Below are 26403 nucleotides of genomic sequence, written 5' to 3'. Positions count from 1 at the left end.
GAAACCTGTATCACAAATTTGGTAGGCCTCTCTGACCATTCTGGTTGGACAAGACTCGACAGCAACACCCAGATTCTCCTTAACTGAGAAAGGAACAGATTGTATACATTTGTGCAGTGGTGTGAGTGTGTGCCACGCTAACTGTTTAACAACTTAGTACACATACATTTATATCTTTAATTTGTTCTGAGATGTTTTTGTCACTGTTGTTTGTAATTCTGGGTATCATCTTCCTCACCTCTTTATCTCCGTATTTTGTTACCAAGGATATCCAAGTCAGTTTTTTGGGAGACCAAATACACTGTATGATTGGAAAAATGATATATATTTTTTAAAATTTTTATGCTGACAATGAAAACGCTCCCCTGATTGCTCCTTGCATTTAGCCACCTTTTTCTGAAAGGCCACCATACCATCTCCTGTATGGCATCTCTTATATGACGGATGTCTCTTCTGATCAACTTCAATCACTGTTCCCCAAATTATCCTCTGATTGTTCTTGATTGTTCAGTTAAGTTAGCAGGAAATTTCCTCCATCCTTTTGCATATATAGTGAGACTATAAATTCAGAAGTACATCATCAAGAAAGTGTGCTTAATTCACTCATCAACACAACCGAATTGCCTGAAAATGTTAGATGCCATGTCAGTTTTCTCCCATATTTCACTCCAGGAGAGTCAATTATACTTTAAATGGCATCCTCCCCACAGTCAAATGCTTTATGTTCCACAGACCACGCGTTCACAATGCGTAACAAGTAACACGGAGATCTGCCTCCTCTACAGCTGCCTTCCAGTTACTTCCAAAGTTTCTTTTCAGTTAACATTGTTTGACTGTACCCTACAGTACAATATAATGGATTTTGATTGCATTTGCCTTTCAATATACATTATGATTAAGTGGTATGTTCACATTCAGAGCTTCCTTAAGAATACTTTGGAAGTTCTGAACTTCTAGTCATGGCACGCTCAAGAGTGATTTTTTTGCAGAGAAAATGTTGGTATTCGGTCAGTGTTTTCACAGAGCACTTAGCTGTATTTAACTAACCACTACCATTTCTTTTTCCACATGAAAACCTGCCTAATTTATATTAGAGAAGTCACAATACTTGTATTGCTTTCTTCCATTATAGTTTCCTCCTCTGCATTGCTTGCATTATTAGCATTTCTTTCCCGAGAACGTTCACAACCAGCCTGTTCATTTGAATCAGTCATGCAGCTTGTCTTTTTGTGCTCTTACTTTTTCCATCAGCTCTTCCACCGAACTTCCATTTCAAAAATCAATAGACTCAGTTTACTGCAATGCAAGACTTTTTCCACCATCACAATGTCATTTTTGTCACCTTTAGTGGCTTACACAATCAGTTTTACTTGATGAAACTCAAATGGGTTAGCAGATAAAAAAAAGTATACAGATTATTTTCTTAATTACATATTATGAATACAGTCCTTAAAAGGGAAGAGCTGGTAGCTAGGCCCTATAATAAGAAAATGGATTAAACTCATGCATTACACTAAGCATCCTACACAGTAGCCTTGAGCTTGTTGGGTTTTTTGTTTAAAACCAGACCTAATCATGACTGATGCTACCACCTCAAAAGCAGTGAAATTCAAATACAAAATCTGAAACTATTATTATTCTTCTACTTGTTATACACACACTCTGCATCACCAAAATGATATAGCACAATCTTCCAAGAAGCCAATCTGATTATATTAAGAACTTCTCTAGAAATGCAAACCTAATCATGGAAAGTAATGGCACTGGAGAAAAATCAACACATTAGGAGAGTCATCTGTAACTACAGAGTAACAAAAAAAAAGTTCAGTCCTCACTTGCACCAGGCTTACTTTTATTTTTTTGCAACCATCCCCCATCTGGAAGTACCAATTGACAGCTAAAAATCTAATTGGCAATCCCTCCTCACTCGCAGCAGAAGAGAGCAACTAATATACATAATATCTACTAAAAATCAATTGTCTGAAAACTAATAGGGATCCATTCAGTTATCTGAATAGTTCTGCATTGATTTCTTCCCTCACCTTTTGTACGCTACGTCTTGAACAAAAGTACATCAAAGACACCACTGCATATTCAAAGTTGTTACTACTTCTGTTACTTGGGAAATGCACCGATCAGTTTTGTTGGTGTTGAAGGAAAGCAAGACCGAATTACAGCTCTGGAGATGCATAGCATTTGGTTGTTTAAGGCATGCGTTATTGACAAGAACATGGTACATGCACAAAATGCTTCTTTCACAAGGGTTTCCATTAAGGCTGATACTTACTGGCCTACAACACCAGGCTGCTGTCACACCATGTGACTCATCTCACTGGCTGTGTCACTACAACTTCTTTTCACATAGAAGTTTAACTCCCCCCAACATGAGAACTTCAAAGGTGATGGGGTTTTTTGTTTTGTTTTTTACATACACCATCAGATCTGGCAGATAGGACATTTCTGCGCTTTCCCCAGCAGTTCTATTTTAATAGTGGTCAAGCACAACTATACACCAAAAAAACCTCAACAAAATGTCATGTTCATGATGTTCTTTAATTCATCATGAGGCCAAATGATGTATTTAATCAAAACTGAAAGAAATATTCCCTCAACAGTGAACAAATGAGCCAACCATACAATGAGTCACAGTTGTGTGAGAGCAAGTAACAAAACTTTCCTATTAAAACAAAAGTAACGAACAAAATTCAGCTCCATGCTACTCTGACAGCCCAGCCAACTTGTATTTCAGAATCAAACCCATCATAAAGAAAGGAAGGAGCAGAAACTATCAGCTATGTGGTACTATAACCTCTTAAGATGCAAAATTACTTGATCCTTACTACCATAAACAGAAACCATGGCTGAAAAACACAACATGAACCATGACTGAATGGGGCACGTTGCAGTTAAGCCATCACAAATTATACTGGATTTGATTTCAGCTGAATGTCATGAAAATAGAAATTAAGTATCTGCAGCTCTGAATGTCTACAGTCAGATTCATTTCAAATAGTGTCTACAGCTACAGAAAACAGCAAGGTCAGAACGTCTTTTCATAGAAAATATTTGTCACATTTTTAAAGTTTCAAGCAGCTGTATATCTCTCTATTTTAAAAACCATTTATACTGAATGGAAAAAACACACACCACAAGCCACTATGTTTGCTGCTCACACTGCATTAGAGACAGAGAGAAAAAACTACTTCGTGCTCCATATAGTAGATCATTCTGAGCGTTTTAATCTGGAGCTAAATTAGGGCAGCAAACCACACTAGGGCCAGGCAGAATAAGGCTAAAAGCAATCCAGAACTGAAACCTTCTCCAGATTCTTCACCAAGCTTCGTTTGGGACAGCTGTGCACCGATATCATCTTCCAGAGTCCCACACAGCAGCCCACTGTTGCCCAGACACAACATTATTTCTTTAGTTGACACCAGTCATGTCTCATTTTCATGCCCTCAGACCCATTGACTGCCAGACACCTTCCAGAACTTCTCCCTGAACAGCACCACAACAGTTTCCTGCTGAGCTCTTGCAAAATAAAGGCAATTCTGCAGAACAGACCAGCACAAAAAACCCTAACTTGAGTGCAATCCACAGACACTGTATTTGAGATTTTCAACTGCATGATTTTAATGCAGCTCATACGTACAGCAGCACTCCATTTAGTGCTGGTGGGCTCAGCATGAAACCCATTCGTTGAATTTCACTCTGCCCATTCTACCTTATGTACTGGATCCACCAGGCTGGATGGCCTCTCCTTGTGTTTGAAAAACCTAGAATTCAGCCGCCTTAACCAGGCATTACACTTCCCAAAGCCCTCAGACACACTAGGGTGGTAAACTGCAAAAACAATGCTATGACAAGTAAATTCTGGGCTCTCACCATTAATCCACCAAGTACTATAGCTTCAAGGAAGCAGAAGCTTGGAACTGTGCAACCTCCTCCCTGTCCTGAGCAGCCCACGCAACCAGCTGTCCCTAGCGCTTGGGCACAGATGGCCTTCAAAGACCTTTAATATCCCTTTTCCTACAGAAGGTGGCTTCATCTAACCTGTAACCGGATTACACACAGAAGAGTACTCACTGTTTGAAATCCTACTGGAATTTAGTACTGTTAGATGCAAAGACAATGAAAGTTGTAAAGCTGGAGAGTTTATATCTAACTCATCCACGTGGGCATAATTCTTAAACATGGATACAAAATCCAGAGTTTTAAATCTTCCCCATTTTCCCTTGGTTCCAGCAGGGGCCAAGGCTTGAGGCAGTAGCTCATGCATAGAGGGACAAGCAAACAACAGCTTCTATACCCCAGATGTCCCTTCAGGGTTCAAACACCAGCTGCAAAAACAAGTACGGGCCAGCCCCACTGGGTGTCCTGCCCTTGGCAAGCCATCAGAAACACATGGAGCCACCGGGGAGTAGAGAATGCCCAGGGAGATGCAACAAAACAGGGAGGAGAGAAAAAAGGAACAATAGAAAAGGTTGGGAGGGGGAAGATGAGAAAGTTGTTGTAAGGCAAATGAGAGAAAAGGGCAAGAGAGGCTGGGAAAGTGGTGAGATAAGGGAAGCGGGTGAGGAAACAGCCTGTGAGGAAGATGCTCCACACTAGCACAAAGCAAGGCTCCTGCTGGAAAACAGCTGGGAACAAATGACGAGCAGGAAAAACAAAAACAACAATTCCACAAGACAAAGAGCGCTCAGTTGCACATTAGTAAGCAGAAAGCTTTCCCAGCCCACAGCTACTTCTGTGCCGATAACTGAGAAAGCATCACGCTAAAAGGTTTGGACATCGGCACTGGCTGAGTAAGTAGGTTAGGCTTGAGGAGAGATGATGCATATCAAATGCAAAATGGATAAAATTAAACATTTATTGACAACAGAAAGTTGGGCTAAGCATCCAAAAATACTGAGCGCTACCAAAATGCATGTCAAGTCCTGAGAGCGAGAGGCCAAGCGAGTCTCCTACTGCTTTTAGCTTTAAACGACTTGCAAGCTATTCCTTCAGGTTTCTCATAGAGCACAATTAGAGCTTCAGTTCCTGCCGACTGCTGTTAACTGCTGCACCTATGACTCTTCACATTCACCGCAGCTGGGCAGCTCACTGCATAACGGCAGTCCATCCAGAGGGCTGGGCACAGCACATGCCAGATATCCTCGGCCTGGCAAGAGAAACACAGTGCTGTTCCTCAGGTAGGAGAGCATGCATGTCCACACGTTCCTCTTCAGCAGAGGCAAACCAACATAAGCTCTTCTCTTGCAGAAAGAGATACCTGTCCACCATCCTAAACCCAGCAAGCTTCATGCAACAATAAACACAGACAGCAGAAAGGAAAGAGCCACTTGTCTCTGCTGGAAAGGGAAATGCAATGGTTTGTAGTGAGCTGGAGAACAGGTAAGAAAAGAGACTCATTCGTAAGCTGTATTCACATGCTATTTCATGTAAGAGTATTACACATTCTCTTCTACATTTCTAACAACTTGGGAGTCACAAAGGAACTGCAATGTCAAATCACACATTTCCTGAGTGTAAATGAGAATAGAGAAAGCTTTCTCCAGCAGCATCGCTCCTCCTCCCATGCTGCCCATCACTTACAGATCCAAACCTCTCTGGCTAAGGGGAACACTGCATTTTGGTTCACTGCTGATGACTGGGTTTGGGTATGAGAGATTGTTTTTGATCGAGGGAGTTGGTATTAGTTTTTTTTTCCCCTCTCCCCCTTCTTTCTTCTGGGGCTTGTTTCTCCATTAGAAATAACGTTCCTTACATTGGCAGTATAATAGATGTGGCTGCATGGTGAAGATGCGGTATACAGACACACATCGCACCCCTTCCCACCACCACAGGAAGATCCATGCTTTAAGAGTCCAGAAGGGACATGCTTGTCACTACTTTTTAGGTAAAAGTTGCACCTTGTTCACATAGGCAATGCTTTGCTGCTGAATTATAAGTAACATGCTTACCCACAAAACCAAATTTACTATCCATGTGATCTATAAGATAAGATTTTCTGTTTTTTTTTTTTTAAACAGCATTTTATTTAAGCTTGCTCACAGTTAAATCCTTTCTTCTAATTACATTGTTTCTCCCACTGTAGATCAACAGTCGATTAATCAGACTCTTCAGTGAAGCAGTAAGGTGTCTGACCTCCTTACTTTCTGCATTGTAATGAACTTCATCTCATTCTTCAATGAAATAAAAGTGCAATCCAATTCAAGCTATCTGTGGAATACCTGACTGACTACAGAGAGCCCATCAGGAGCTCATCCATGGGCAAGCGTACCACATTTATTCTGTCAGCACTTCACAGGTCTTACAGGTTACTGTGCTCTCTTGGTCTTAACAGCAATGCATTTCAAAAGGTATTTTTTTCAAAACAAGCTGCATTTTAGTGTGACAGCTTCCCAGTTCTTCAGGACAACTACATACATCCATACAGCTGCTGGTGATTTGGGGAAGTTATTTCCCAGCTTTAAAAGATTAACTAATAAGCTTTCTTCTTATTGTCCTTAAAGATTCCCAAAGGTGCGAACTCCATCACCTTCCAGGACGTTATTTTTATAGATCTAGTTTCTCCTAGGCTTTACCTCCGTGCTTTTGTTGTTCATCTTGTTCTTCTCAGAAAGGCAAGACAGATTAGTCTCCTTCTCTTTACTGGAGGACTTCGTAATAAATTTCCATGCATTTCGTCTATCCTTCCCTTCTTCAGGCTTAACATCTCCTTTTCATACCTAGCTGAGTCATATTTTCTACACCTGCACATAACACAAGCTTCTTTCATATGGTTACGCTTTGTCCCAGTGTGCATAGTGTGCTAAGATGAGACTGTGCCAAAGCCAGAGTCTGGGAGAACAACTTGGTGCCTCTGGCAGGCCTTAGCCCTGGTTATACTTACAAATAGGGGGTCTCCCTGTGCATCAACAGGACCTTGCTGACTTTTCACCAGCTTGGAATCTGTTCTAGCCCCAATTTCTCCGGCTGTAGCCTTCCCCATCTCTCTGCTATTTATACAGCTGATTTCTGCTATTTACAGCTGGTAGCACAACACATTCACACTGAATGTTATCTGATGTTTTGGACTTGTTTCTCTAACTTACCATCACTTTGAACTCTGTTCCCGACTTCTAGTGTTCTCACAGTTCAGCCTAAGAAGTCTGCAGATGTAATAAGCTCACACTCCATTCCATCTCCCAGGTCATTACAGAAAATACTGAGTAGGTTTACACATGATGCTCAAAGATCAGTCGGGAATGAGCCATGCCCAATCCTTGACTCATACCAGTTACACAAGCCAACTAAACCACATATTCCTACAGCTGTTACAAGAACTGGAGTTTGTAACCAATATCCCTTAATGCTTATGCTATATAGACCAATAAAGCATTTCCTTATTGCTTTATGGGTCCAGTAACTACCCAGAAGATGCCAGATGAACTACAGTTTGAACTATAGATGCTCAAAAATGTATGGAATTCAAGTCCTTTTCCCCCCCTCCCCAACACTGAAAAACATTCATAGTTGGTAAAATACTAATCATAAATAAGGCCAAGCTCCTGGTAAGCTTCCACATCCAACAAATGAGGTTATGGACACTGGAACTGAAAAAGCCTGGAGGAAGTTAACTCAACTACACTTTTAGAAAAAAAAAAAACTAAATTAAAGTTGATCTTGGTTCTGGCTGACTTATCTCCCGAAGTGCTGAAGGACTGCTAACTGCATACATTATTAAAAACAGGATAATTAACGTTATTATTTTCCCAGAAAAGGTAACGTGTCTAGGAAGAAGCACACTGAAGAAGAAACAGCCTGGGCTACAGCCTGCTGCCTCATCTTTAAAAGCTGTTTTATTCTAGAGGTCTGTTCAATCCCTGGGCTCTCTGCTATTGTTTGGTGAGCTGACTCACTGAATGTTCCCTTTAAACTTACATGGTGTCAATTAATGGATTATAGGAGCCATCGATTTGCCTTTAAAGTTCTCGTTTATGATCTCTGGTCCTTTGGGGAGAGAGCGGGTACCTATGTAACAACAGCTCACATCTTCAACAGACTGCAAAGATTGCTTTTGCACTCAGCTAAAGAGGATCAGGTAGGACAGGGAAAATGTGTACAAGTTTGAAATATCTGGATTTCTAGCAAGGAGTCCGGCTCTCCTGGATACAATCTGTTCACAGGCTATTTGTTTAGAGATGCCAAAGACCACAACACTAGAGAGGGTACATGTTGACATGACAAAAACATTTCCCCCTACTGAGTATTTCAAGTTTTAAAAGCACAACGTTGTAGAAACATTCTGCAAATGAGCTGTACTTCTGCTGTACATAAAACATGGCATACTGAAGACACAGGACTGAGGCACCCAGACCCACAGAAGGTACACAAAGCTTTGTTATCACATCAAGACTAAACTCTGAGTCAGACTAGTTAACTAGAACGAAAGAATAGCTGAGCAGCACAGAATCACTGTTTGGTAGTGGGAGCAATACATACATTGAAGTGTAAATCAATGAAGTGGATATCCCAGATGATGCACTTTATTGCTCCTCTCCACTTACTCGCCTAATTTCCATATTAATCTCCAATACGACAATATGTCAAATGACAAATACATTTCAGTGCCTTTCATCCATCCTTACACCTTCAGCTGGGCTTGGCACTAGCATGCTGAAAGCACAACTTGGATTCTTGCTTGGGGAAGAACATTAAAACACATTACATTTTCTGTCACTTTTTGTCTCGGCTTAAGTTACCTCTCTGACTCACATGCCAGGAGTTCTTCCAGAACAGAGTATTCTTCAACTGGAGGCTCCTGAAAACTTTCAACATTTTTAATTGGACAATTAACGTTGTTGAAAGCTCTGTAGCTTAACAGCAAGTTAGAAAACTCAGCCAAGCATCAAAAATAATGCTATGTGGAGAGGAGAGACATCACTGCACTGACAGCGCACCTACTGAAGGGGCTGTACTGGACTGTTATTGAAGTCACAGTCATATTTAAGCTCCTGGAAGATACAAATGATGGTTATACTTCCCTGCAAAACCTCATCTGCTTTGAATTCTTACAGCTTCAGAATAAGCAACTAGTTCCAATTAATTTTAATGATCCACACTGAATTACTTAGCATCTAAACAAAACTATTTAATTCATTAGTGTTCCTGAATTTTATTGTTTTGTCTTTGCTAATTTATAAATGCTTTCATAAACAGAAGATACAGTTCACCTTGAAGGGAATTCTTTCAAGTGTGATATATGGGCACATATGTGTCTTGTGTCTGGTAGGACAAAAGTGAATCCAAATGAATACGCAACATGTAAATACAGTTCATTCAGGACTCTTTATGAAGAGGCTCTCAAATGAATGCAGTTCTCAAATTAAGAGCAGGGATATCACAGCTAAAAGGATCAATCCACATTCGAGTAAACTAAGGGCAAGGAAGGAGAAAATCACCATTTTGCAAACTTGCACATCCTTCTCCGTTGATTTAATCATTTATCATCAAGGAAAGCCTGCACAGTAAAATCTTTTGTAATGGTTTTATTTTAAGATGCACTGTGTCCAACAGCCAGGTCTTCCAGGGTTCTTAAAGGATAAGAAAAAGTGGAGGGGGCGGAGAGGGAGACTAAGAAAATCAGATATCACACAGCTAAGTTTGCCCTGGTAAAACAAAGCAGCCTTGGCACTTTAAAGACTTCAGCTTATATCCCTGATCTTACAAAGCTTACACACTGGTAAGCTCTAAAGTTCCCCCGCCCCCCTATTGAGGTTGATACAGTAAATATTAACAAGGCAACCACTAGCAAAACAGCATTTCGTTGCCCTAAATTTTGACCTAAATGTCCATCTCAGCACAGTTCTTTGTAAGTATGTGAAACCTGGGTTGAGAAAAGGCATATACTGAGTTACCAAATCAACACTTCTGTCCTCCTCAGCCTCACAACGGATGTTCACTCCCAAAACCATTTTGCATCCACACACAAAAAAAGTTGCAGGGCAGAACTCCATTCCAATAATGTCAAAATATCATAAAACAACACTTTCTTTTTTCCCCCCCTACCTCCTTTAAGCTCAGTGTAAATTCTGAAGTGGCTGTGGTCTCTGGCTTTGCATTTTTCTATCAGAATCTCGTTTCTCTGTTAGCTGCAGAGTTTCCAGCAATGACAACTGGCATTTAATAATCAGTTTCCCAATTTCCACAATAGCACTCAGATTTCAGAGTATATGACCCATGCATAGTTTGCATACAGACACTTTAGCCTCACTGACACTTTCTGGGAAAGGAATGGCTCATTACAATGCAAATTTAATGAACCCGTTACTGTGGCTCTTACAAATTAAAACAAAAACAACAATATTCCGACGGGTCCTTAACAGATGCACTGCAACAGACTTACTACAGCAGAGCCCTGTGTATTAAGAGACTATGTTTTTACTGTTTTTACTGGCCCTAAAATCTGACAGTTTCCAAGCATTATCAGCACTTAATGTATTTCCGCCCCCCTACCCAAATAAAAGCTTTTAGCTTGTAAAAGTTACTTCTTCCCAAACCAATGTCAGTAATTGACCTCTGAATATTAGAAAATGTGAGAGTTTTGTAGACACCTTGTCATAGAAAAGATACACATGGGTACACATTTCCCCAGGTTGTTGGGTTTTTTTTTGCATGCTGCAAAGGGAAAGCGATCTCCACACTAAATCAAGACCATCAGAATGGTGAGGGAAAAGATTATGTTTATGTATTAACGTATTCCTGCACTTTCACAATATGCTATATTAATATTATATTCTTCTATTAAGAAGGCATTAATGGTCCTCCTCCCTGCCTGTCGTGGAATCTTCCATCACTGAACACAGGTCGGAACGTGGCAAACTATTTCCTGTCATTTCAATTGTGCAAAGAACAGTGTAAGTGGGGGGTCATCTCTTATTCAAATAAGTAATTCTGGCATGACAAAAGGTAAAAAAACAACTTGCTAAAACTTGTTAAAATGGTGTCTGGGCAGCTACTCCCTGCTACACGGACAGGATTTAGCCTACCTCGAATCAGCTAAAACTGTCACTAGACGTAGACAGCTGATTCAAAAGCTATGGAAAGAAATTGATTATTTGTCTGCAACACATCTGAGAAAGCCATTGTTGCTCATCTTCTCCCTTGCACATGGCCAAGGCTACTCAGAATTGACAAGAGTGATTTTGGACTTGATGTCCAAGTGTTAGAGATTACAGAATGAGTCTATTATTGGCCTACGCCTTCTATTTTCCAGGGGACTATGAAGTAGCTTTGAAAGCAGATTTGCAGCCAACAAGCAGAAACCTGAAAAGAACTGTGTGCTGTATTCAATCAGCCTAACTCACGAAGTGTGCGTTCACTCCATACCATCTGATACATTGCATAAAACTTACGGTTTTTCCTTAAATAAAAAAAGCTTCTAATGCTGGAACCACAATCAATTTACTATTATTTCTCTGGTGACTCACACCGCTCAATTATGACATTTCATTTCAACCTTACTCTCCCAACACCTTGCATTAATCCACCCAAATAACTACTGGAGACATTTTTGAGATGATTGATTCTTCACATCTGAAAGACATTTGTTCTGGTATGCTAACAGTAATAAATGAGAGAGGGGCCTTCACAAGTACAGAAAGAAACTGAATGCCAAGATAAATGTTACGTTTCAAAGGATAATGGCTGAAAGGATCATAAACATTCTGTTTTCTGTGAAGAGACTTATTTTGCCCACAACACACCTGTTTGTTTGTCATCAAGAATTTGAATACCACATTATCTGCATTATTAGAAGCACAAATTGACCTATTTGTCATACCAACAGCAGTCATAGCCAGAGGATCAAATATCTGAATTTGTCCTTGCACATCAGAGAAACCTCAGGAAAGCAAACTAATATTTCAAAAACTCAGCAGGGAATATATGGCAAATTAAGCCTCCAAAATAATTATGATGTCCCAAAGGGAAAATGCACTTTGCTTTCAAATTGCTCCTAGACTTTCACATCTCTTTTAAAATACGTTGTAAAAGGGCAGTGCTCACATAGTTTAAAATATATTATGTTTCGAGGATCTAAGGGCTCACGCTATGAAGAGCAGAAATGGATCACCACTACAGCACATACTTGGGAGTAAGATCAAAATTCTTTGCTCTGAAAGACCAGGAACCTTCCCAGGAAGGATATTTCCTATGGTTTGTACTTTAAATGCCATAGTCATGGATCTTACACTTTTATACTTGTATTTATACTGATAACAATTAACAATACTGGGGATTCAAAATGTGGCTTTTGGAAACACACACAGTATTGCATACGTGTACAATTCACACATCACAACAGCAGTCCCCACAGATGGGTATATGCTGCAGAACAGGAAAATAGCTGATGCACAGGAACAGAGGGTAAGGGTGCAGACAGAACTAAAATAATAGGAATAATTTCCGGAAATTCTACCCACTTCAGGTGGTGGCAGAGCCACCAACCAAGCAACCCTACGTGCTCCCTCTTCTCAGCCCTCCTGTGCAACTGTGGCATAAATCTACACTTGGTATTTACTTTTGGGAGCTGTATGTGTTTTTCCACACGAGAACCATTAATTTCTCTGCAAATCAGGTCAAGAGCTACTCTTATTTCTTAAAGATGAATTCAGAATAAACAGAAATACAAAATATCGTTGTAGCATCTTTATACACACATCCAACAACAAACTGTTTCCTCATATTCAAGTCAGAAAGATCTGTTGTCTGAACCTGAACCAGAAGTCAGACACGTTATAGCAAGTTTTCAGTCAATCACTTCTCTAGTTTTATTTTTTCTACTTCCACACAGAAAAGAAAAATCATTTGGCAACGCCAGAGGCGCCTTCAAGTCCAAAAATAGTTAGATCTGAAAACATCTTTTTCTACAAGTCAAGGAAGAAAAGCTAAAGCAAAACCTCTGTAAATCCCACTGGCAATGTACTAAAAGCAATGAGTAGGCTAAAGTACATTAGTTGTTAGTACGAACACATGAACAGACAAAAGGTTGCCGTAGCTTTCATATGTTCTTCTATTAAAAGATCTTAAACAGCATTGTGTTAGCTTATAAAGAGCAGCGAAACTGAAATTTTGGAAGCTATAAAAATGAAATACGTGAAGCAAAGAAAACATTACAGCATCTGTCACGTTTTTTAATACAAAGAGTTCTGATGATTGCCAGGAAAAGCAAAAAGCTGTGTGTGTAACTAAAAAAGCCAAACGAAACTAAAAATATCACTAAAAATCACCACCTTCACATAAACAGAACACACGCCATAACCAGTACGTTTACACAGAGATTGCTTAGGTATCACCATTGTATAAATGTTTTATGAAGGCCCGAAAAGTTCCATTTAGCTTCAGCACAGTAACAGTCTTTGAGCAAATCGGAGCAGAGTTCACCATACTCCAGTAATCCAATTTCAGCATCGCAGAGTTCAAATGAGAAAGGCACCCCAAGTGCCTCTGAGCGCATCCCTACAGTTTGGGCAGGAAGCCCACGGCTCCCCAGCCAGCCAGAGGCCTCGGGATTTTCTTTTCAGAACCTGAAAAGGTTCTGCACAATTCAAACCAGGGCACTGCCAGCAAAGCAAGTTTCATATCTACCAATTAAAGGCCACCAGCTCCGGTATGGATTTAGGAAAGCTGCCACCACGTTTTCCCAAAGCCACTACAAACTGAATCGGTATAAACTTTGGCACTCCTTTTAGTATTCTTAAATGCAACAGCGGTACAAAATGCAGGAACAAAATTCACGTATTTTCTGACATCTACTTCCGCTCTACCGCTTTAGTCCTTTAAAAATTTAGAGTCAAACTTCGGCATATTTTCAATGTTTTCAGCATGGGAGTAATTTTCTAACTGCTCTCAAGCTACAATCACAGAAGTTTCTAGCAGCTTACATCATCCTGACTATCCTATAGTCCTTTTAAAATAAGATCCCCTCTCAGCCTTTTCTTCTCCAAGCTGCACAGCCCCAGGTCTCACAGCCTTTCCTCACAAGGGAAATGCTCCAGGCCTTCCATCATCTTTGTGGCCCTCCGCTGCACTCCTTCTAGGAGACCCCTCTTTTTTGAGCTGGCGAGCCCAGAACTGGACACAGTACTTCAGATGTGACCTCAGCAGGGCAGAGCAGAGGGGGAGGATCGGCCTCCTTCGACCTGCTGGCCACACACTTTGTAATGCACCCCAGGATACCATTGGACTTCTTGGCCACCAGGGCACACTGCTGGCTCGTGGCCAATCTGTTGTCCACCAGAACATCAAGGTCCTTCTCTGCAGAGCTCCTTTCCAGCAGGTCAGCCTCGAACCTGTACTCATGGATGGAATTATTCCTCCCCAGGTGCAAGGCCATACATTTGCTCTTGCTGACCCTCATCAAGTTCCTCTCTACCCAGCTCTCCAGACTATCCACATCACACTGAATAGCAGCACAGCCTCCTGGTGTGTCAGTCACTTCTTCCAGCTTTAAAAGCTGTGTCTGCATAGAGGTATCACCTCATTTAAACTGTCTGAAGTATCTGAGGATGGCAAGACTGAGTTTGCTTGGTACAGTGGTACTTCTATGTAAGCTTTTTATTTTTTGGTCATTAAACATATACAGTCAGCAGCGTGCCACAGTCTGACTGAGACATTAGATAAGCACTCAGATACGTGATTTTACTTCATATTTCTGAGACATAACAGTATCAAGCCCCAGGCAGATCAGTTATCCTCTAACTTTGAGTCAATAAACAAATGAAATAAGAAATAATACACTTCCTAGCTATTCTTTGAGACTCAATGTCCCATCTTTTTTCCTTTACGTCACATCTTCGAGGTCATAAAATTGAGACAGAAGGGCCAGAACTTGCAACTGCTACACTGATTCTGAGCTTATAAACCTCTCAACGCTACTATAAATACTGCTTTCTTTGTCATGATGTGTGCTCTTACCAAACAGTTCAGTCAGCCTGAGGGGAGAAAAGGTACCAGCAATGAGCATCATTTATTTTGTCTGTGAAAGAGTTTGCAGTAGACTCAGAAGGCTGCTCTTTACCATACACGTCCCTAATTCCCATCAGCATTAGTGAAGTTTAACTCAGATTTTAATGGAGAAAAATGAAGGTTTTGTATCAGTCAAAGGAAATGGGTTGTTTTATCTTTTTGGTCCCTCCTAATGAAAAGTAGCAGTTGCTTTTAAGTGTGCTTTGTAGTCAAATGAGTCTTCGTTGCTGCAGAGAAATGTAAATTTATGGGAGTAACAAAAAAACCACAATGATTACTGACATAGAAACCACTTAATTCCTGCTTCCCATACAGGAGATGGCTAAGCAACCATTCAGCCTGTTCATATTTTGAAAGGAAGATGCTACAAGCCTTCAGCTGAGATGTTGGAAATTCAAAATAATCATCTTTCATTTTATAATCAGACTGCAAAGCTAGTCTCCATTCAGCTCTCCATGGGGCTAAATCATCTAACTAAGATCTTAGAGCACAAGAAAGTAATGCTAGGAAAGCAGGAAAGAGCACCAAGATTTTAATTTATAACAGCTCTAAACTGTTGCCGTGCATTATCCCCATCATCTCAAGCCAGACAAAATTATCTGAGTACAGTCTATGCAAACAGAAACATGCAGCTATTGAATCTAAGAAGCAGACACGCAATCCACATATACCTTTAGTTGCAGCATTGCACAGTTGTGTAACATCGCAAGCACAGTTACCAGGTTCCTGCTCTTACATGTAATAACAGTGTATGATATCTTGCACATACACTTCATGTAAACGTAGTTCCCATTAGTTCTACCACAAATGGAACCTGCAGCTATCAAAATGGCTTAATCACATTCAGATATACTCCCAAACACTTTTTATAACACCTCTAAATGTGATAAACCCCCATCAACCATTTTGCTTCCTCTGTTTTGCCATTTCATCATTCAGGTGAATGAAGTAGACTGAATCCACAGACATTTTGGAACAGAACGTAAAACTAGAGTTCATAGATAATTTTACAACATGCCAATATAAAGCTGTCTCTTTCTCACCACACTGGTATAGATTTATCATTTTCCTCCATATTTTAAAACAAATACAATAGCAAAGTATTGAATGGACACTTATGATAAAATGCATTTGATTAAGACTTAATAAAGTAGTCTGTACATTACCAGTGAATAATGCATTATAAGATAAAGCTAGACATAAAGCAAATAGTGTGTCAAAGCTAATTCCAAAGTGCATTTTTCAGCCATATTACTTATTTTATTACTGCACTTTAAAATGCACACATATTTAATAGCTTTTTTTAAAAGAAAAAAAAACTGTTGTTGCTGTCATCTGTTCTTTAAGCAAGTAACACAATCAATCCCTTACAGAAATTTACCTGATTTTAGTTGCATTGCCGCATTGAAATCAGTGCAAGCTTTCCAGGGAACCACTAAGATCCTTGTCTTTCTTCCTGCTATGAAAACACAGCTTAGAAGAAGCAGGACACCACTAAAAAGATTTCAGAAACAAAGGGGTGTTTTTCCCCACCATACATTAAAAAAAACAATACCAAGAAGAACTCCTAAGATATGACTGATTAAATATTTTAGCTTTGACAACATTTTTCTATGACATACTCAGTATGAGCTGTCCCAAACCTACAAGCCATAAACTAATTTTCTCTCTAAGTGACACTGCACGCATACTGGATGCCTAAGAACAGAGGCAAACACCTGAGGCTTACGTAAATGCATCTTTTTCCACGTAGGTATCATGCTGGCCTTAACTGAATCACAACGCTCAGTCCAAAGAGTACCCTTCCAATAATTAAACATCTGCAAAGGCATCAATTTATGTGCAAAGCCAACAGAAGGTTGCTTGGAAACACACAGCTTACACTGACGTTGGAAGTTACAGACGTGAGGTGCCCAAACCAGCTCTCTCCGATTTCCCCGAGTCCTCTTTACCGTTTCTAACTCAAATTTGCACCAAAACTTTAAGGCAAATCTTACAGTAATACAGAAACATAATGGTTATATCAACAGAGGACTGACACCACAGATGGTTCTCCCACCAGTCAGGAAGACCCAGAAGCCACCTCACCAGGCACCAAGGCAGCTCAGCAGCCTGAAAGACTATGGAGACGGAGCTACAACATACTTTGTTACCTTCCTTGCACTACCACTGAGAAACAGGAGACACGAACTACAATTTTATAACATTTAGAATGTTAAAAGTCCCAAAGACATGAAATTTCAGGATAAGCAACAAGGCTTATTTATATTTTCACTAGATTGCCCACAACTCTTTGCACTTATATTAAATGCAATTATTTAATATTAAATATTAAGTGAGAAATTTTGGTGCAGCAGTATGTCATTTGTGGACACGCTTATTTCTGAATCTTACTAATAATTCAGCTTTATAAGCACTGCAAATGTTTAAGTATTAGCTTAATAGCTTATGTTGCCCAGCAAAAAAGTTAACTTCTTTTATGCAGGAGTAAGTCTCAAACCTTAAGAGAATAAAGACAGATTATTGAAAAATAAATATCAGGGTCTCTCCTTCAACATTTCCCCTTCTTTTTTTAAAAACCACACGCAATATATGTGCATACACACAGCAGATGGTTGTTGCCCAAGTCCCCGGAGTAACCACTTACAGTGCACTTCAGGGTTGATCGGTTTTAGCAATTTCCCACTCCTTATCCAATCTTTGTGCATGCCACATAATGCAGACCTGCATCCGATTCGACATAAAATCTTCTATAAAAAGGGCAGAAGTAAGGACAAACTTAAAGTGCAACAAACTGTGTGAGATGACTGCCAGTCCCAAAGTGCTCAGCAAGCTCCTATGAAACTTTGACTCCCTCTGAAGATGAAACAGGATATCAAGGAGCTGCGCGAGACACGGATAATGGATGCATGGATAAGCTAAATTCATTACTACACATTGAGTTTACCTTGCACTGTTTCCCCCCCACAAGCACATGACTACACTTCCAAAGGCAGCAGTGCGTTCTGCTCTGATCACTCAGCCCAGGCTATGAAGCAGGCCGCAGCACGGGGACCAGGGGCAGCACAGGGCCCAGGCTGAGGCCTACCATCCCACACACAGCCCACAGGCAGCTGCCACCCAAGTCACCAGGTCAACAAGCCAACAGCCACAGCTCAAAAACCCTCCTCAGAAACCACCTCCCCACCCCCCAAATTTCAGAATAAAATAATCGTGATTCAATCAATAAGAACATCTGGTTAAATATCTCAGCCTTACAAACCATAAATCCAAGGAGCTTTCCAAGTGTCACAACCCTGCTGCCTCGTAAGATCTGCATCCTAAGCAATGTGCTTTCCAACTGGGAGGACGAGAAACGTTTTTGCTAATAAAACACAGGGCTCTAAACAACTGGTGTGAAAAAGTTACAGGCTGAGGGAGAAATCACAATGCAAGATGCAGGGACTGCTCACACTGCTTTTTTGGTTGGGGTTGTGTGGGTGTTTGTATAGACGTGAGCTTGCTGCTCGCACCAAGCAATGCCCGTCCTCCCTGTTTCCTCTCCAAGTCAAGCTAAAGATCCAAGGAGAGAAAAGGCTGGCAGCACACTCACACTGCTAGAGCTTTCCAGGTATGCTTGCAGACAATCATAGACATACCATCAGCAAGACAGATCCTGCGCTGCTCTGTCTCAGCAGCAGCACTGCAGAGAATGTGGATGGCCCAACTCCACATGCCACACAGCTGACTGCAGCTCAATCCAGAACGATCCAACCAAATACACTGAATTCCCATTATGCTCACAGTTGCCAAGGTCTCTGTGAGTTATCAGATTCCTCCTAATATGTTAGGCAACTGAAATGGTTCAAAGTGGTTCCCCTTCCATTTCCAGTCCCAGATTTATATAGTGACACAAGAACCATATAACCTGAAGTTAATAACTCACCAAAGGAGAAAACAAAATTGCCAGGAAAAGGATGAAAGGATGCCTGATTAGAAGATGTGGCACACGGGAGCCAAGGCAAACATGTAATAAATGCTTACAGAAATGCTTGCTTACACTGTAGAGAAGATACTGTCAGCATTTCTGTTATTAAGAACTACTTTTGAAGTTCTATTATTTACTCAGACAACTCCAGCCAATTTGAAGACTAGAAAGCAAATTCAGGAGTAAATGTGTTGAAAGAAGATTCATTTGCTCCACTGCAAATTGGTCTATCCAAACAGCCTGTTTAACCAGTGCTTTGCTACACTACAGCAGAAATTACAACAGGCTTACAAATTACAGTATCTTCAGCTTAAAAATGAGTTCCAGTGTATTTTTTCATCAATTTACTACAAAAAGTAATTAATAACGCACATTTTAAGTGGCTCTCTTGGTCAAAGCTCAAAAAAATATAATAAAAATCAAAGGACCATAGAAGTATGAAGCTGGAATAAGTACATAGCCCCAAGCCTTTTGGGAAAGCACATTTCCATATAACTTATACAGAAACAAATCTACATATTTACCAAACTGCTTTGGATAGATAAGTATATATGAATTATTTTCCTATAAAGGAAATTCCACAGAAACAAATTTCAACCCTATGACTTCATACCAAAGTAACCAGCTAAGAGTTAACCGGACATTTCTATCTTTTCTATCCCTGTTGCTTTTGTCCTCATATCAGCGCTGCTGTGCACTTCAGCAGCTCAGACAAAATTACTTCGTAATAAAATTTGATTTTATGTTTGCAACAAATTCACAGAGGAGATCATATTTTGCTCCCATGTCTGTCCTCAGCCATATTTTTGGGGTCTCAAAGGAAACAGTTTTGATGTGTTTTGAGTTTTAGCTTATTTATATGTAAGCTCTTCATATAGAGGTCTGAACACAGCATATTACTTGCAGCACAAGACAGATTGTAATCAATAGATAACTCTGTCCACCTAGCAATTTAATGCCCAAAAGTCAACTTTGTAACTTGTCACTACCACACAAGAAGACTAACAGCCATCATCACTTATCTGTCTCACCTCAGAAAGCCAAGAAAGAAAAGTTATCCTAGTAGATATATATAAGCATTTGAACTCCACAAAAAGAGATTGTACTGTTTGGTCCACTTAACATCTGGAGTGCTTTCCAATATCTTTCCAGTCTGTTTTGCAGAAGCCTAATAGAAAAATACATTGCGTTTCCCCACCAACCTTACACAAGTACAGAAAAACTAGAATTGGCACTTCCAGTCTCACCCACTAAAGAGGAATTTCTCAATGCTGGGTCATTAATCTCTCTAGTCAAATGCTACGGTGCTGTCCTTGAAATACATGCTGCAGTTCCCACTGGCTTAGAATGGAGTTGCACATGCAGGTGCCTGGGGTCCCCTAAGTTCTTCAAGAGACATGAGCCAAAAGGGAAGTAAAGCTCGCCATCGATTTAAAATCACGTAGCATAATTTAAACTTAATATTTCAAACCTTCACTAGTGTAATCAGATAAATAACATCTTTAATCCCATTTGAAATAACTTATTCTGGATAGTCAGGAGCAATCAGCAAATGACAGGTTCCACATCATTAGCCTTTCTTACAATTGTTTTCAAAAGAACTCAATCATGATCATAAGAGGCCTAAACTATCGGTCTTATTGATTATTGCCATGCAAAGACACTTTTTTCTACATTCTCTTTCCAGCTTTGCACATAATTAAGCAGCAAGGCAGAGCAACCTGGGTGAATCACCTTCAAACTGGAGCAGTGTGCAGCCATCAGATCGTGCAGCACAGCTCCTATTGGATTGCAACGGGTGCTCTATGACAAGGAAGCAAACCCATATTCCTGCCCTGAGGCGAACCACTGAAATGCATACAGCCAGAACATCCTATATTTCCAAAGCGTTCCAAGAGCATTAATACATCAGGTCCTCAATTAGATTTTTATTACGATTTAATTCTATTTCATAAAAATTATTTAAAACCATAATTAAAGAATTGGTCTTCAATGCTCTTGGAGCTTCCATTTTTATTCCTGATACACAACTTCCATCTAGACATAGCCACATTCCTCCACTGTTCACCAAAACTTTTAAGACAGGAAAAAAAACAACATTGATCAACCACACAGGAATGTCACTGAAATACTCCTCATGCACAACAAATACAAATAAAAGAATTTCAGTGCAACAAGAAGGCTTTCTATGGGCTGTGAAGATAAGAATCTTCAGACCAAAGAATAGTTTCTTCTAGGCAACATTCCGGTGTTTTGGTTTGGTTTTTCTCTTGTACATTGATAATGATTTGCTGCTACGTTCACCCAATTTACTTTGTTTTCCACTGCAAACTCATCTGGAAACTGCTGTACTGCCCAGCAGCTGCCCCACTGGTACCATTGCATTTACCAGCAGCTGTAGGTTCACCCACAGGTATGTCTTCTGAAGGGCAAACTGCTCATTTCCCATAGTTGGAGTTAGTTAAGAGGGATGCCAACAAGATGACCAAGAAGGGCTCTTGTCCAAACTTTGCATAATATAAACCATTAATAGGTCTCATATGTTGTGTGAAATGTATGAACACAATGCTTTAAACAATTCCATTTGTCTTTACAAAGCAGACTCAGAACAGATGGGAAAACTCTGATCCAGTTCAATGCATGCCGGATCAGGACCTTAACAGCTCACAGATCTGCTACAGGGGGCATTTCTTAAGTGTACATCAAGTAACTGTGTGACATATTTATCTATACACTTTAGCTAGCAGTTTATCTGACATCTATTTCTGTTGGCAATGCTAATTTTTTTTTTTTAGTAAATGCATATGCATAAGCTATTAAGAGTGTGTACGACTTAGGAGAATTATCCTCTGAACACAGAATTAATATGACTTAGTGTAAAACTAGGAGCAAAAACAGCAAAAAAAAAAAAACCAAAGCAGCTACTCAGACCTGGTTTGTAATTTCACAAACGTTGTAACTAAACAGGTATCAGTTAAAAGAGTACAAGTTGTAGTTCCACAATAACTTTATAAAGTTAACGGCACAGATGTGTGCACAGGTTTTCTCCGGTATGATAAGGCACCAAAAAATATTGTGTCTTTCAAATCACTGTAAGAATCTTTAAATTGGAGCTCCTCCTAATGTATTTCATGGAGTAATATGCAGGTTTCACTCGCGATACTATTGCTTAAAGTTCCAAACTAGGGTAAGCATCAGTAAAAGCATCTGACCTTATCTTTTAAGGACAGCAACTTGTTAATATCATACAGAATTAAAAATTAACCAAACACACATTTTCCAAAACTCTTATCTCTAAGGTATGCCCAAATACTAAAACACTAATGCATCTTGGCAACAGGTGAGAACAAGGGCAAGCAAGGCAGTGAAGGAGGAAACTGAGTTCTCTTTGGTAATTACACAAGCACACGGGCACTGGATCTACACAGACTGCTTACTACCATACAGCTGACAGTTGAAATCCTCTTCAGTCATCTGGATTTGTTTACAAACTAAACTGTAGGAGAAACAAGAAAAAAACTGAGGATATACTGATCTTCAATTTTGGTACAGATGTGCAAAAGAATTCATGAAGCCCACTGCATTATCAGCAGTCACAAAGAAGTACTATACTGCTTCTGCCATATTCCATTCAAAAATATTTACAGTATTTTCCATTTTCTTCCATGAAGTTTGGTTAATTAAGGCTTGAAACAGTACCATCTAAGAGATAATAAAACAGTCCACCTTTTCTCAATTACTAGCTTGTGAAATCCTTCCTCATGGAAACTGTAACACAACTGACTCAATTCCCTTCTGCAGGAGGCCTTTGCCCCACGCAGCCAATACTCTCTTGCAATGCTACCACCAGTAACATTCATATACTGTGCATTTCAATTACCGTGCCTGCCCATACAAGTACAAGAGGAGAAAGAAGAGGCAGCAAGGAGACAAAAAGGGGTAACATTCATTTGCTTCCTGTCAGTGAGCCTCGATACCCACCAGCCTGTTTGAAAAGTGCATTTGGAAGCAATACAAATGATATCACCTGTTTTTAATTTTCTTTCTTTAAGCAAGCAACTGAAGTAAGCCTTCTTCGTAACCACAGAATATAAAGACAAAATTTATTAACTTTACCTTCCCATGATATAAAATACAAAGTGAGAAACAAAACACTCAGACATGAAAAAACAATAATCAACTTAAAGCTCCTTACTTCAAGGTTAACGTGAATAAAATTTACTCAAGCTGAACATCAAACCAATCACAAGAGCCAAGAAATGGTAAGCTCTGCTCTCTAACAGTAGCAGTAGGCACCTTGCATCCAGAACACTCATTATTTATAGATTTAAGATGCTCCAGGGACTGATTAAGGCTAGAGAAGTTCTATCAATACCATTAAAGCTCACTAAAATGCTGTTCTCCACTCTCAAAGCATTTATACACCTTTGAAAATAAGGACACAACAACCAATGTTCTAAAATATCAAATTATGTCATCGTTGCTGCTGTTTCCTTAACTATAATAGGGTAAATTGCTGTAAATAGTCAACAACCACAAGAACAAAGCCATCTAACCCAGATAACATAAGAAACCAATGTAGAAGCAAGCCTTTCAAAGTTTTTTCCATGTGGCTTGTTAGCTTTTTTTTTTAAATTACTTGACCATAAATTGAGAGAAATACACCAAATGGAACAGCATGTTAACATGGCATGCCCAGACATTTGTTCTGATTTGTGCTTTTTTTTTTTTTAATTTTATTCTGCACCAAAAGACTTTTACACCTGACTTGACTATTACAAGGCCAGCCTATGAAGAGGTGCTTCCTCTTCATAGGACAGCTAATGCTATCAGAATTACACACTCGTGCAACCTGAAAATAATTGTCATATGAAAAAAGTTTTCCTTACTCCTTTGCAATGAAAAATATAAGTTAAAAAATTATTAGTTTCCCCTTCCAAGGGATAACCATAATCATTTTGCTGGTGACCCAACAATTCAATTTCAGGGAAAGATAAAACATTTTTATTTAGCAGTAACATTCATGACAAATCATCATGGGATCTCAATAAGACTCCCAGTAAGAGGCTGGATTAAGAAAGTGCAAAAGCCCATCAGCAAGGAGCAATCATATTTATTCAGGAGTGCTTTGCCTGTTTCTTTTTTGTTTGTTTTTAAAACAGCAGATAGTTATCTACATAACCAGAAACAAAAGTTTCTTGATAGAAAAGTCTAGTCCTTTCCCAGTGATACACCTTTTCAGAAGAGTCTACAGACCTGTATTTGCACACATTCGAAAGCCACTTAAGTTACTTTTGATGTTAACTGGATGATACTATTAGGATTTGGACTGACTTCTTCACACCCCAATGCAAAGACGCTGATAATATTTTAGGAGTAATTGGAAAAAAATTACTTGCACTCAGCTCCTGTGAGACACGACCTCTCCAGAGCATTCACCTTCAGGTGACAAAGCAGGCAACAAAAAAACAAATCACACATTCACTTGTTCATCAACCACAAACTTCTTTCCACTTTCAGGATTCCCGGAGAGGATTGCTGGGTAAGGATTCTTAATTCAAACACTTGGCTACATCTGTAGCTCTGACCCAATACACACACCTCAAGCACTGCACACACGGACTGCCAGAAACCAACTTCTATTATCAACATATTGGAAACTCTCAAAAGAAAACAGACACTGGAGGGAATCCTCCTTACTTTCTATTAAGACTACACTTCAGTCCTATAAGTTGGGCTGTTTGAACAGCGCTGAGGATCCTCTGATAGCTTCTATCTCTCCTAATGCTTTTATGGAGCAATCAACCACCCATAATCTGGAAACAATGTTCAAATACCTCACTGCAATTGAGGCAAAAAGATGACATCAGGAAGTCACCAAATTGTTTCATAGAACCATTTGAGTTGGAAGGGACCCTTACAGGCCATTTAATCCAACCCCCCTGCAATGAATAGAGACACCCTACATCAAAATCATACTTAAGTCCAAAAGCAGAAATTATATAATTTCTGCAGAAATTTCAGCAGTTATATTTACCCTTATTAGGCACAGGTTGCTTTTTAATTATTTAGAACATCACTTATTTTTCCAAACAATGGCATTTTAACTCTTATAGCACTCATACAAGGGAATTAGGTGGGTGCAATAACACTAATGGCAGGAACACAGTCTTGGCATCCATTTCAAGGCAAAACATATGAACGTGCAGAGAAAAAAAACAAGGAAACATGATTAAAGAAAATGAAAATATTTTAAGCCAGTGAAGTTCGGTCTCCCAGTCTCAGTAAATGGTGTCCACTACAGAAAACAAGCTGAAGTGAGCTGCTTCCAATTATCCTCGAGGAAAAAAAAAAAAATCTAACAGGATCACCTTCTAACTCCTGATATTACTACTATCTTCTTGGGAATGTTTAGTTGCTTTAGTGGAATCAGATGTCTTCCTGAATCCCAAATCACCTTAAAGACATACAGATGGTCTAAATGCTTGCTTTGCTTTTCATCTTATTGTCCACTAAAAACTTTGGCCCTGCGTTGGCCAGGCCATTATTGATGGTATAAAGCACTTAATTCCTCTGCATACTCCCAGTCTTTCCTGGCTACCAGATTTTTTTTTTTTTCTTTTTGAGCCAGAGGATTTAGGTAGTCATTTGCTAAATGATTTGTTCACAAATTACAGACAGGTGAGCAGAGGACAGAAAGTTATTTAAACTGCATACATTTGGAGAGCACTGTGAGTACCCACAGGAAAAAAAAAAAGTTAGAGTCTGTAAGAAAGAGTCCTGTATCGCCAGCTCCCTACCTTTCTGTCAAGTTTCTGTTATGTAAGGAAAGGCAGAAGTGGGAAAATGGCAGTTTTTAAAAATTCTTGTCGGTTTTATTTCAATACATTGAGTTGGATTCAGAACATGTTCTCATTTGCTCTAGAATTACGTGCTCTACCAATTAGAAGGTGGCCGTGCAGCGCATCAGAAAGGTGGCTGCCATTTGCAGTAAAAAAAAAAGCTGGCCCATTGTAACTGCTTCGATAAGCAACCAAAAATCTCCCAACAAGCACAGAAAACAAGAAAAAATTTCATTCTGAGCAGTACCCAATGCAACAGACACTACAAACATGGCAGCTAAGAGCTTTTTTCCCCCCCAGTCCACAGCTTTCTCTACTGAAAGAAAAAAGTTTATTCTTCTGCAAGAGGTAGTCATTAGACAGTAAGAAAACTCTCCTGCAAAGTGCTGATGTAGTCAAATGAATTATACAATAATTATTTTCTTATTAAGAAACAAATGCATTCCTCCTGTTGGCCTTTTACCAAAAAAACTAATTAATGTGGATACTACATTTTATTTGCATGAGGAAAACTGGAGAGGCAGCTGAGCCTTGCTGAGAGTTTAAGAGCTGCTCAGGCTGGATGAGCAGCCGAATTAACTG

General features: G+C 39.6%; 1 protein-coding gene across 9 annotated transcripts in view; it reads right to left on the bottom strand.

The window, feature by feature from the left end:
• MACROD2 (MACRO domain containing 2) overlaps positions 1–26403 on the bottom strand; it is an 838556-nt gene that overhangs the window by 409033 nt on the left and 403120 nt on the right. The window lies entirely within an intron of this gene.

This window comes from Gallus gallus, chromosome 3 (assembly GCF_016699485.2).
Source record: "Gallus gallus isolate bGalGal1 chromosome 3, bGalGal1.mat.broiler.GRCg7b, whole genome shotgun sequence".
Classification (NCBI taxonomy): domain Eukaryota; kingdom Metazoa; phylum Chordata; class Aves; order Galliformes; family Phasianidae; genus Gallus; species Gallus gallus.
This window is presented reverse-complemented; position numbering and strand designations above follow the sequence as displayed.